We start from the raw sequence: 11,727 nt of genomic DNA, 5'->3' as shown, positions 1-11,727 counted from the left end.
TGCCAATTCTCTTACAACAGGAAATTCTTCCATTCTTTCTCATCTTGCTGTACTGAATTTTGACATGCTATATTGGAAGAATGAATATGCCTGCTTGCTCTGCAACAACTAAATACGAGAATGGTAATCTTTTGACCATTTTATTTCATCTGTTTGCAACTTTTCACAATACTGTCACTCCATGTTAATGATTTGCCTGTCCATATAACCAAAACATTTTGATTGAACATGAAAACTCTCTCAAGACAAATACTGTTTTACATTAGCATTGGGATCAAGGTGGATGATGATTCCTTCCTTCTTTATACTGTACAACAGAAGAAAATGCTATCACTTTGTTTCTAGTGTTTTAAACAGTTGCTGTTTTAATGTCTTTGGGTCCCGCTATGACCAAAAGTTATTTCATCTCTCTGTCTAACTATCTGAACATCTGGTCCTGTATAGAAAAAAAAAAAAATGGATATGGTACAAAATCACTAGAGTAAACTCAGGAAATGAAGGGTAAGAAAAAAAAAAAAAAACACCAAATCTGGGTCTGTCAATCCATCTGTCTAGGCTTTTCTGGGAGTCGTTGGGACCCACAAGCAAGCATTGACTGTCCCGATTGTTACAGCAGAGGGGGAGAGAGGACAGAGAAGGAACAGGAGACACGTCAGCATGATAGAAACCTGTAAAATCGAAACTTTAGGATCTTAAATAGAAAGGGCGACGACTGCTAACCTAACCTAAAATCCTAAATAGTTGCATACACATTAGCACACGGTGTTAGCAACGGAGTGCAGGTAATCTCAGAAATATATTTTCTCTTTATGTGTCCTACACAGTGAATTCTTCATTTTCAAATGGACCTTAATCGTTGTGAGAGAGTGCATAAGAAACCGAAGATGTGGGTCCCACAGGACCTCTAACAGGACAAAAATGCAAAGCAAACCGAGATGGAGACAACATGGTTAAGAATAGCGTTTTAATGTACATTTATTAGACTAAAATCTCCGGCTGATTGCTGGCAACAGTACTCCGTTCTGGGTAGGACTAGAGTGCTTGGGCACCTGACGGTGTGCTGCTTTTGTCCCCGAATGGACCAAAGATAGAGTGTGGAGAATTTCACTGTTGCTTCCTGCTGAGGGTTGACTCGAAAGTAAAAGGCCTTACGATCAGCTGATAATATAAAATTTTATGGAATGGAACTAATGGTATCAAGTAGGCCTCTATCCAAATGAAGCTGTTAAAATGTTGTAAAAAATCAATATAAAGCCTTTCGGGTGACGCTATACAGTAGGAACCATAAAATCCGTGAAGATAGGCCAACACACACACACATACAATAGAAATATAGAAAATTAGTCATGCAAATGCAACCCAAGTACTCTTATTGAGTAGTGAAGGCTTATGTTAATCCTAGTCAGGGTCTTTGCAGCTTCACCTTCTACTGGCAAATGAATGACAACACCTATATACTAGATGTTCCTAGTAATTGGGATGGTGCCAACCCTGAGGGGAGTGTAAAGAGGCCACTTCATTCTAAGCCACCCAACTTAAGGCGCTAACACAACCCAGGCCCCGGACCTGGCCATCGGGAGCACGGAGGTTCCCGATGGCGGTGTGGCTGTTAGTCGGACCGCGGGCCTAGGATCTTTTTTTTTATGTATGTATGTGACGCAACGCGCACAAATGTGGCTTACTCTGCCTCACAGAGGGTGACTGTCCACCACCGCAACCCTGTCTAATGATGTGGCCCTGAGACATGGCCACTTTCATACAGATCATACACTAAAGCCCTCGATTGGTCTCTGTGTCATTCAAGCTCGGGAGGGTGTGTGTGTATGTGTGGCGCGAGAGAGAGAGAGAGAGCGCGCGCACCGGTTACGTGCATTGTTGCTGTTACCATCTGGGGCTAGCTAGCTGTGCTAACGGATATAAGGAGCTGTTTCAACAACAAGGTGGAGGAGAGTCCTCTCCTTTCAGACTGAGAGGCTGATAACTCAGCTCAGGTGAGGTAAAGGACTCTCTGAGTGTTTAGATTGTTAACTTTGTCTAAGATATCTCTGTGGGTCTCAAACGGTTTGGTCACCATTTATGTAAACACATATTTCCATTTGAGGGGGAGTGAGATTAGTGACATATGCATGAATAATTAAAAACAAATGTTAACTAGGTGAAAAAGGTAAGATAAACTTAAAACTTGTTGAGAGCTAAAACTAGTCTGCTTCTGCCTCAAAGAGGAGCAGGGAGGAGAGGGGGGAGACGGGTGAGGCTGGTTCAGGAGCCCAGACACACTCACAACTATAAATGAACCAAAAACAAATAAATAAACAAATTCAAATGTTTTTAAATATTGGATATGGTAAGTTATTGGTTATGGCCATGTTCTTATGATTATTTAAATGTATACAGTTCTGTTTCATATGGGTGTTTCAATAGATCTAGTCTCTTTATTTCCCCTTCAAAGTGCACCAGATTGATGCATTTAACTCCCACATTTAACAAAAAAATCTTACCGTGGGAGCATGCCCTGGGACCCCCCTAGAGGATTTGAGGTCCACCCCCACTTAAAATATGTTCACATGAATAGGTTCCTAAATAGATTTTCACATTTTTTAAATTAGTGGACCATTGTCATATATTTATTTTTGGGTATCGTAGAGTTAAACTATAGGCTATCATCACAATAAACAAACAACTTAATATTGACAAAAGTAAAGCCAGCAAATGGCACCAAAAAACGGGATTGGCCTGGCTGGGGTATAATTCGGCTCATTATTGTCAGTCGCCTGCACCACCTGAGACAAAGAACGCGTACCGATAGGCGACACACATTTACGTCCGGCTACGTCTCCCTGCGCATCTTCCTCACACAACAACGGAGGACACAGAGACGTAGCGACGTAAACTGGGACGCTTCACAGTCTTTTTCTCAGGTGGTGCAGGCCGGACTGGGACAATAATAAAGTGAGGCCGGGATAACACCACAGACACATTTTTTGGTGTCCTTTTGCCTGGAGTAAATATTTGTCCAAAAAATTAAATAAAACAAAGACAATTAGCTAGCCAATAAGTGATAAGCACACTATAGTTTATCTACGATACCCAAAAATAAGATATATGGACATGGAGTCACTATGTAAAAATNACTATCAGGTTATATAGGTAAGGTTGTCCTTAAAAAAAAGATACCAAATATTGACATGCCAAAAATGTCTTAATGGGGTTTAGTAAGACAAATCAGAAGTATGCACTTCTGATTTGTCTTACTAAACCCCATTAAGACATTTTTGGCATGTCAATATTTGGTATCTTTTTTTTAAGGACAACCTTACCTATATAACCTGATAGTTATTTATTTCATTTTGAGATACTATGTGAACATTTTTGACCCAAAATCCCAAAAAAACGTAAAAACAGATTTTGAAAATGATATTATTTTTCATATAGGTAACACAAACGTACACAACGAAACCATTTGAAAGCTGGAAATATATACATGGGATGTCACTATGATAATGTGAAAGTTTGATTGAGGCAGCATGAACCTGTATACAAATGTTATGAACAAATAACAGGTGTATCCATACTGTAGGCTTTTTTTCCTCATTTCTCAAGTTCTGTCAACAGTGACACAGTAGGCACAACAAAACATTTAAAAGCTTAAATAATGTACATGAGATTTCATTCTGATAAGGCAAAAGTGTTATTATATATATAATACAAATATATATATACACATTATGTACAATAATCAGTTTTTTCTGTCTTTATCTGTGCCACGCTTCAAAGCAGTTTATGTCAACTACGACACAGAGGGCAACATCACAGGCTCCTCCTCCTCCTCCATGTCAAAAAACAAGCTTATAGCTTGACTCACGTTCAGAGTTCTCTTCATCATAGTTGAATCTTCAAAACTCTAAATCTATCTAACTATATTTAAATTCTCAATGTTTGTCTGTCACTTTACTTCAATCGCAGTCTCCCGCCGTCTCTCTTCGTCTCCCGCCGCCTGTCTTCGTATATCTTCGTCTCTCTCCATTTCCCGCCGTCTCTCTTCGGTTCCCGCCGTCATTCTTCTTCTCTTTTCGTCTTGCTTCATATCACTCCGTTTACCTGATTACCTCAACCCCTCCCTGGTAAATATATCCTGTTGAGCAGAATCTACAGTTTCCAGTATTTTCCGTTTCGTAAAATGATAAAATACGGCGAAGATATTAAAATATGTGCTTCCATTATTCATAATTTTGAAATATATTTCTATTAACTTTATATCACGGTATCTCCGTGTTTATTGGGTCTTTTTGCATGAAAGAAAGACTGGCATATAGTGTCAAGCCAGTACTTTCGACAGAAATACACATATACATCCTGTTGAGCAGGATCTACAGTTTCCAGTATTTTCCGTTTCGTAAAATGATCAAATATGGCGAAGATATTCAAATATGTGCTTCCATTTTTCATACTTTTGAAATGTATTAACTTTATATCATCGTATCTCCGTGTTTACTGGGTCTTTTTGCATGAAACAAAGACTGGGATATAGTTTCAAGCCAGTACTTTCGACAGAAACACACGGCAATGTTGTCCGGACTGTTGTTTTTATGCGGCACCAGCTTGAACAAGTCATGTGATCTGATCACGCCGGCGTGACGGTCGACTCCAAAGGGTTAAGAATATAATTCAAAATGCTTATTTTTCTCAACATGAGAGTAGTGAGTGTAAAGTGACTCTGACAGATATGAGGGATGGATAGATGAAAACTTGACCTTGCTGTCAAAATGGTTCAATGGTATGAAAGGGGACGAGAAGAAAATGGGAGAGTTTGGAGGACCAAAGGAGAAGCAAAGCTCTCTGGGGAAAGAGAGGGACGAGGAGGTCTGATATGGTATCCATTGATGAGAGAAGGGATTGAGAAAGAAGTACAAAGAGAGGTATGAGAAGACAGAGAGTGACAGGAGGAAAAGGGACAAGGGACGCTTTACTATGGTAAAGGTCACCAGCCTCCCCTGTGAGGTTGAGTGGTATTTGAACTTCACTTCAGCTGGTTACAGTGTATATTCACTGTTGTGGTGTGTGTGTGTGTGTGTGTGTGTGTGTGTGTGTGTGTGTGTGTGTGCGTGCGTGCGTGCGTGCGTGCGTGCGTGCGTGCGTGCGTGTGTGTGTTTGCGTGTGTGAGTGTGTATGTCTGGCAGGGGGCGCAGACCAGAGCTGGGTTTAATTGTCTGTAACAAAGAGCTGACTCCTTTAGGATCCATTGCTGTGCTGAGTATCGTTTGGAAACCCACACACTATACACACACTCAAACACACACACTCCCACAGTGCAGCACAAAGGGCTTGTTTCAAAGACTGTGTTCAACACTTAAGAAGGTATGGTTTAGGTGAGGAAACGGAAACACACACAGGCACATTTAAAGACAAAATGAGGAGTGGCAAAGTCAGAAGATTTATCAGAATGAACTCAAGACAGATTATTGATTAGTTAGTTATTGAATATTGAAGAAGTTGCCAATTATTTTTCTTGCGATGGGCTACTTGATTTATTGACTAATCATTACAGCTCTAATTTAGACAATTTAAAACAATTAGTCCATGTATTGATTAGTCAATCTAAAGGAAAGTAAAGTGCAACTCTTTTGCTTATTGATACAATTTTAAAGTAATTTCTCAAGCAAAAATGCCAATATTTCTACATTGCACCTACTGTACTCACTTGTAAAGATTGGCCGCTCTTTTGTCTTATGGTTTGTTGGTCGGAAAAAACACTAGTATCAACTGATTAATGACAACAACAACAAAAAATCTTTGTGTTGCCTTCACTTTAAAAAAATACTGCAGGTTACGATGGGAAAATTATCTGACTGGTAAATATTTTTTTTATTTTGTACTCATATTCCTATCATTTTTTTCATTCATTCCACACAAAAATATGGGGTATTCTTTGTGTTGAAAGGCTAAAGAGGTTCATGTTCTGTTATATTCAACTTTAAATATTTTTGCAATATTTAGAAAAACATGGGATCGGGAGGGAGAACACGTAACACATTTGTCAGATGTTTTCATGCAAACTCTTCTGGCATACAGTGACAGAAACAAGCAAATGCTTTTACACAGTAAGAGTAAGAGATCCCAAATGGAATGAATAACATCCAAATTGTCAGTTAATATTAGGAACGTCTTTTTATATGTGTTCATGTTTAATAACCTTCTTGTGTTAAATATAAAACATTAGACCAACTATCAGAGTTTGTAGGTCAACTCGAAACCGGTGTTATTTTTCCTCTGTTGATTTGTATCTTTATTGGAATCTTCTGGAGATCGTGACGTGACAACACTGCAATCTGATTATAAAGGCGATGGACGCTTTTGTTCTTGGCGCTTTATTTCTGTGAAAGTAAGTGTGACTAATTTTGAGAGACATGCAGAGGGTGTGTTTGCATGTGTGTGAATGAGTGTGTGTTTATCGGAGAGATGGAGTGAGAAACAGCAGGAGGTCGGGAGAAGATGTTTAAGGCCAGTGTGATTGTCATGAAGAAAGACAAGGAGGGAGGGCAGATTTAGTCATTATCACCATGGGCTCTGCTCCCGCGAGGCGCCCCTCTGCACGCGACTCACCACCGGCACCTCATTTTCTTACCCCTCTAATCAATAGATCTTTGCTGTGATTGGTTACCATTGAGTCTTCAAGAGGAGCAGGCGGCTGTAAAGCAGTTGATGACTTGCTCGTTTCATCAACCCACCTCGCATCAATATGCCTCCACTTTCGCCTTTGCGCTCACACACACACACACACACACACACACACACACACACACACACACACACACACACACACACACACACACACACACACACACACACACACTCACACACTCACTCACACTTATAAAGAACAAAAAGGGGTTGATAGAAGTGTGAGGCAGAGTGGTGTGGGGGGGTAGATTTAGATGATTCGAGGTGCTAATGTGGATTTGTTTAATTGTAATACTCTTCTCTCTTTAAATCAATTTTGTTTATGTTGGAATTAATGATGCCATATTTTTTATCAATAGCGACGTATTCTAAACATGTGATTGGCTTTAAATAAGAATGAATGATAAATATATTTTTCCCCAAGGATTATTTATTTACGAAACAGGCGTCTGTAGAATATAGCTATCAGGACACATCAAACTGTAAATTGTTAATTTGAATTAAAAACCATTCATATACAAACAATTCAACCTTAAGGTAATTGTTTATGTGCTTGATGCCATCTCAGTGTTGATATTTGGAAACAGCGGGTGGGCTAAGAGTAAAACATGATCTAAAATGAATAAAAATAAGATCTGAAACATGAAAATGTAGCATGTATTGAAAAAGTACATGTTATACGTTTGATTATTTTTTGGTTATGTTGTTATCTTTTTCAAGGGACTCAAGCCTCTGTGTAAAATCCTTGCTTGTCACATATACAATGTTGTCTCTGAAATTGACGAATCATTTGTCTTCATAAAGACCCTGGTTGGAAAGCTTTACGGGGTTGGGGCCTCACTCTCTGCAATAAATGGCGATGTAATTGCAGGGCTGCTGGTTTGGGCTCCTGCTGTGTGGAGAGAGCTTGACTGCTTCAATCCTGACCCCTTGATCCTCTAATGCTGTCTTTTTCACTCTCTCCTCTCCTTTATCTGTCTGTCTTCTCCTTAATTTTCATCCCCTTCTCTTTCCCCGACAACACAGCTAAACATGCACACTGACCGCACAGAAACATATCTATCTGTGGTAATGTCCGGCCCAGCAGGGAGGCGGACCCATGCAGGGCAGGGCCAGGTTTGTTTATGCACAGGAGTGTGGGGGCTTAGCAGGTGCAATCTTTAAAGCCTTAACAGTGACATGGAGGTAAAGAGCAGACTGGATTCATTGTCACTGCATGGGGCTCTTTCATTGTGTAATTCTGGGCCTGTGCTATTGTGAATGATTCAAAAGCCCTAGAAATCATAAAAACATATGATAAAGAGAACATTATAATTTATACATCTGTTATTTTGTAAAGTACTTTTTAAGCCCACATATCAACATATATTAAGATTTTGTAATGACTTAAAAACTTCGAACACTGTCAGAGAACACCATTTGGCTCTAAGACTTGAACATTTTGAATTAAGTTGAACATCACAAAGCGAAACCTTCTCTTAAGTTTAAATGGTTGACAGACAGATGGATGAACAGATGGATTGAGGGACATTCATGTGGTTTTGGAGACTGAAGTTGGATATACCGAATTATCAATTATTTTTACCTCCCTTACTCTAAATCCTTGCGAGCTTATAACATAAATATTGCCATAATGTTGTGTTTTATCTCTAAAGTTCAGAGGGATTTGAAAGAACCAAGCATTGAAATTCATGTGTGCAGCTTGGTTTCACAGCAGCTGTTGACATAATTACAGAGAGAAAAAAAGTGTGAAATTAATTTCAAATTTAATGTAAATTATAGTGATTGGCAGAGCTGCTCTAATCGACATTCATGTACAAAGAAAATATGCATGCCTCGAGCTTGTGCTACTGCACAGGAGGCAGGCTTAGATAAACAGACCATCAGAAAACAGGCTAGATACCGACAAGCACAAAGATCGATGTAAAATGGATGTCCAAAAGCAAAGGAAAATCCTGACAACAATACAATAGCATAACATTACATAACCTAATATTTGTTGTTTATTTGAAAAAGTATAGTTATAGTATTATAGTTATCTATTATGTGTTGGTACTTTAACCCAGCTATATCAACTTAAAGGTGAATAAACACCTAATACGTTCTGTAATACCTCATAATGTAAGGACATTTTAAATGTTTAAATAACGAATATTCAGTATTTTAAACAGCATACAGTATATCAGTATATTACAACAGTTTTATTATATACACCATTCACTTTCTGTTCATAAAGCATCATTTAGTTATTGATGTTTCACAGGGATGAGTAAAAACAATTCTCAAACATATTGATAAAGGCCTTATATCTGCTTACAACTACATTAAAGGCTGTTTTTATTGATCATTTATTGATTATGGGCTGAAAATGATGAACATTAGGATGGCACAATAAATTGTTGCTGTCACACGGGAAACTGACTCCGCTGTGGTTCCAGCTCTGCTTTCTTCTATTAGCATCACTGATGGATAGTATGATAATCTGCCAGATTGAACCAGCGGAGTAGTATACTCAAGAAACACCCTCTGATGGGGTGTTACCAACACTAGGACCTCCTCTGGCCTCTGGCCTCTGCCACTGTTACTGCATCAGACCTGGATGGTAACAACGTGAGTGAAAAGATCACCAGAGAATCTGAATCTGCTGTCTTGTCTAAAACACTTGATTCATTGGATCTTGTGGCTTGGATGAAACAGTAACTGATACTACACCTTTGTGACCATTGATGATGAACCCCTTGCTATCAGTGTCATCCAGGGTGGTTTGAAAACCAGTGAAATTGAACCAGCTGAGCTTTTTCTGGAGACAGAATCTGATAACTCCACCACTTCCTGTGACTTACCCTGCTTCAGTTACTTCAGTCCTGAATCTTCAGGATGTGGAACTCTGCAATGAACCAGACTTTGATGTGACTCTGGCTCTTACAATCCCCCATGATGGACCTCTTGTGGTAACTGCAGTGCAGGATGACCTGACAATCAGCCAGGGTGAAGTCAAAAAGAAAAGAAGAGACCAGCGATTCTTCAGTTGGTTCAGAAAAACACTTTGCAGCTTTTGCCTTCCTGAGTATTTTCCTCAGTTGCTCATGTTGTTCATATTCCTGTTGAACAAAAATTCAATGTTGCATTCCAGACATTCTGCATCACGCTGTAATATAACAAGACAACACATGATCTAACAGGAAGTGAAAGTTACATTTGTTGTATTTACATAATAGTTTAAGTCCGTTTTGAAGTTTGATGTGTCTTTGGTTTTATCTCAGTGTCAAAGCAGTAAAATAAATCATAGAAACATTAAATAGACCGATTAGAATGTAACAAAGTTCAGGCTGCAACTAAAAAGTTTAAAAAAACGCATCGAAACAACCACTCAATATGGTACACTGAAGGACCTGATTGAATACCTTAACGGGTAATTATTCATTTTATTGTCAAATGTATGTGAACTAAGTTTGGCCTTAATTTGTATCATGCTCTAAATCAAAGCCTGTTGACAGTTGAATTACTTTGATTGTTACTGGCAAGAGTTTGATTGATGTTTTGAAAGATTATTCCATTCATTTCCTGTGCAGATTTCTTACAGGTGAAATACATACAGTAAAGGCTAGAAGTTATGTAAACCTTGAAAGATGTAAGTTACCGACTTCTTGTTTCAGCCTGTGTGTTGTTTGATTTCCATTACAATGCAACATCAACAGCAAAGCCATTTCTATTCAGTGTCAATAAAAACGTCTAAGCAAATGTCTTTGAAATATTTTCAAAACATCTGCAGGCACATTTTATGCTAACATCTGCTACAACTGCAGTGAAACAGGAACAGATTCTGCCTTCTTACGCAGGCAGGGCCGACTCATTGCACACATCAAACAAAATCATCCTGTTTAGATTATTACATTAAAAAGCATTTCTCATAACTCCCATGACAACTGTTGATCATCTTCTTTTAATGTTACAGTGGTACAATCAGATCAATCAAGATATAAAAACATTCATCTATGGATCAAATTCATCTTAAAAACGGTTTCATACTCTTCTGGTTTACTCTTCTTGCATGCCTTTTGTTTAAATGTAGCATCAAACATTTATTTAAACACAAATTCTAATTTATCAAATCAGTATTTTTGTAATCTGGCCTAAATTAAGATTTGAAAGATGTATACTACAGGTCATTTACACATTGCCAAAATACCAACACGTAGAAGAGATATTGGTCAAGTTAATATTCCAATATAATTTTGAAATGAAAACATACAGTAGGTAAAGGAATGAGTATTTTAAACCCCATGATAAGGTCTACTACAGCAAATCTGCTGGTCTCTGATGTGACTGATGCAGATATTGCTGGAGTCACTCAGTACTTGTATCACCCATATCAAACCTGAATATGTGGGGTACTTTGATGGTCATGTATTCATTTATGTGTGTGTGTGTGTGTGTGTGTGTGTGTGTGTGTGTGTGTGTGTGTGTGTGTGTGTGTGTGTGTGTGTGTGTGTGTGTGTGTGTGTGTGTGTGTGTGTGTGTGTGTGTGTGTGGTAGGTAGTTGGTCACTCAAGTGTGTATTCACAAGGCCAAATTGGAAGTTCTTTGGCAACAACTTCTGTTCAGCCTTCAAAACGAATCAAAGAATTAAAGATAATTTGCAGGTGGATGTTACTTTGTTTATACTTTAGTTTCTGAGTTGCGTTCGTTAACACATGCAAGGTTGGAGTCACCAGATTCTCAATTGTATGCTTGAATTCAACAACAAAAGATGCTCTCACTGTTGACAATTGTTGCATTGTTTAACTAAGTAACCATTGTTGTAAATGTAACGTGAAGTGTGCAGTGAGATTGCTTTCATATTACATATGTTTGACTTCTTCCTCCTTTCTGGGAACAAGCTGCATTATTTATCGTCCACCAACATATTACACGTGTGTGTGTGTGTGTGTGTGTGTGTGTGTGTGTGTGTGTGTGTGTGTGTGTGTGTGTGTGTGTGTGTGTGTGTGTGTGTGTTTTAAATTGGAAACAGAAAAGAAAGAATGACGTGAAAAGTAAGAGAAGGTGAGG

The sequence above is a fragment of the Notothenia coriiceps genome, unplaced genomic scaffold, assembly GCF_000735185.1.
Source record: "Notothenia coriiceps isolate Sejong01 unplaced genomic scaffold, NC01 NC01_scaffold00000339, whole genome shotgun sequence".
NCBI classification, from domain to species: Eukaryota; Metazoa; Chordata; class Actinopteri; order Perciformes; family Nototheniidae; genus Notothenia; species Notothenia coriiceps.
The sequence above is the reverse complement of the archived record's forward strand: the minus strand, read 5'-3'. Positions refer to the sequence as shown.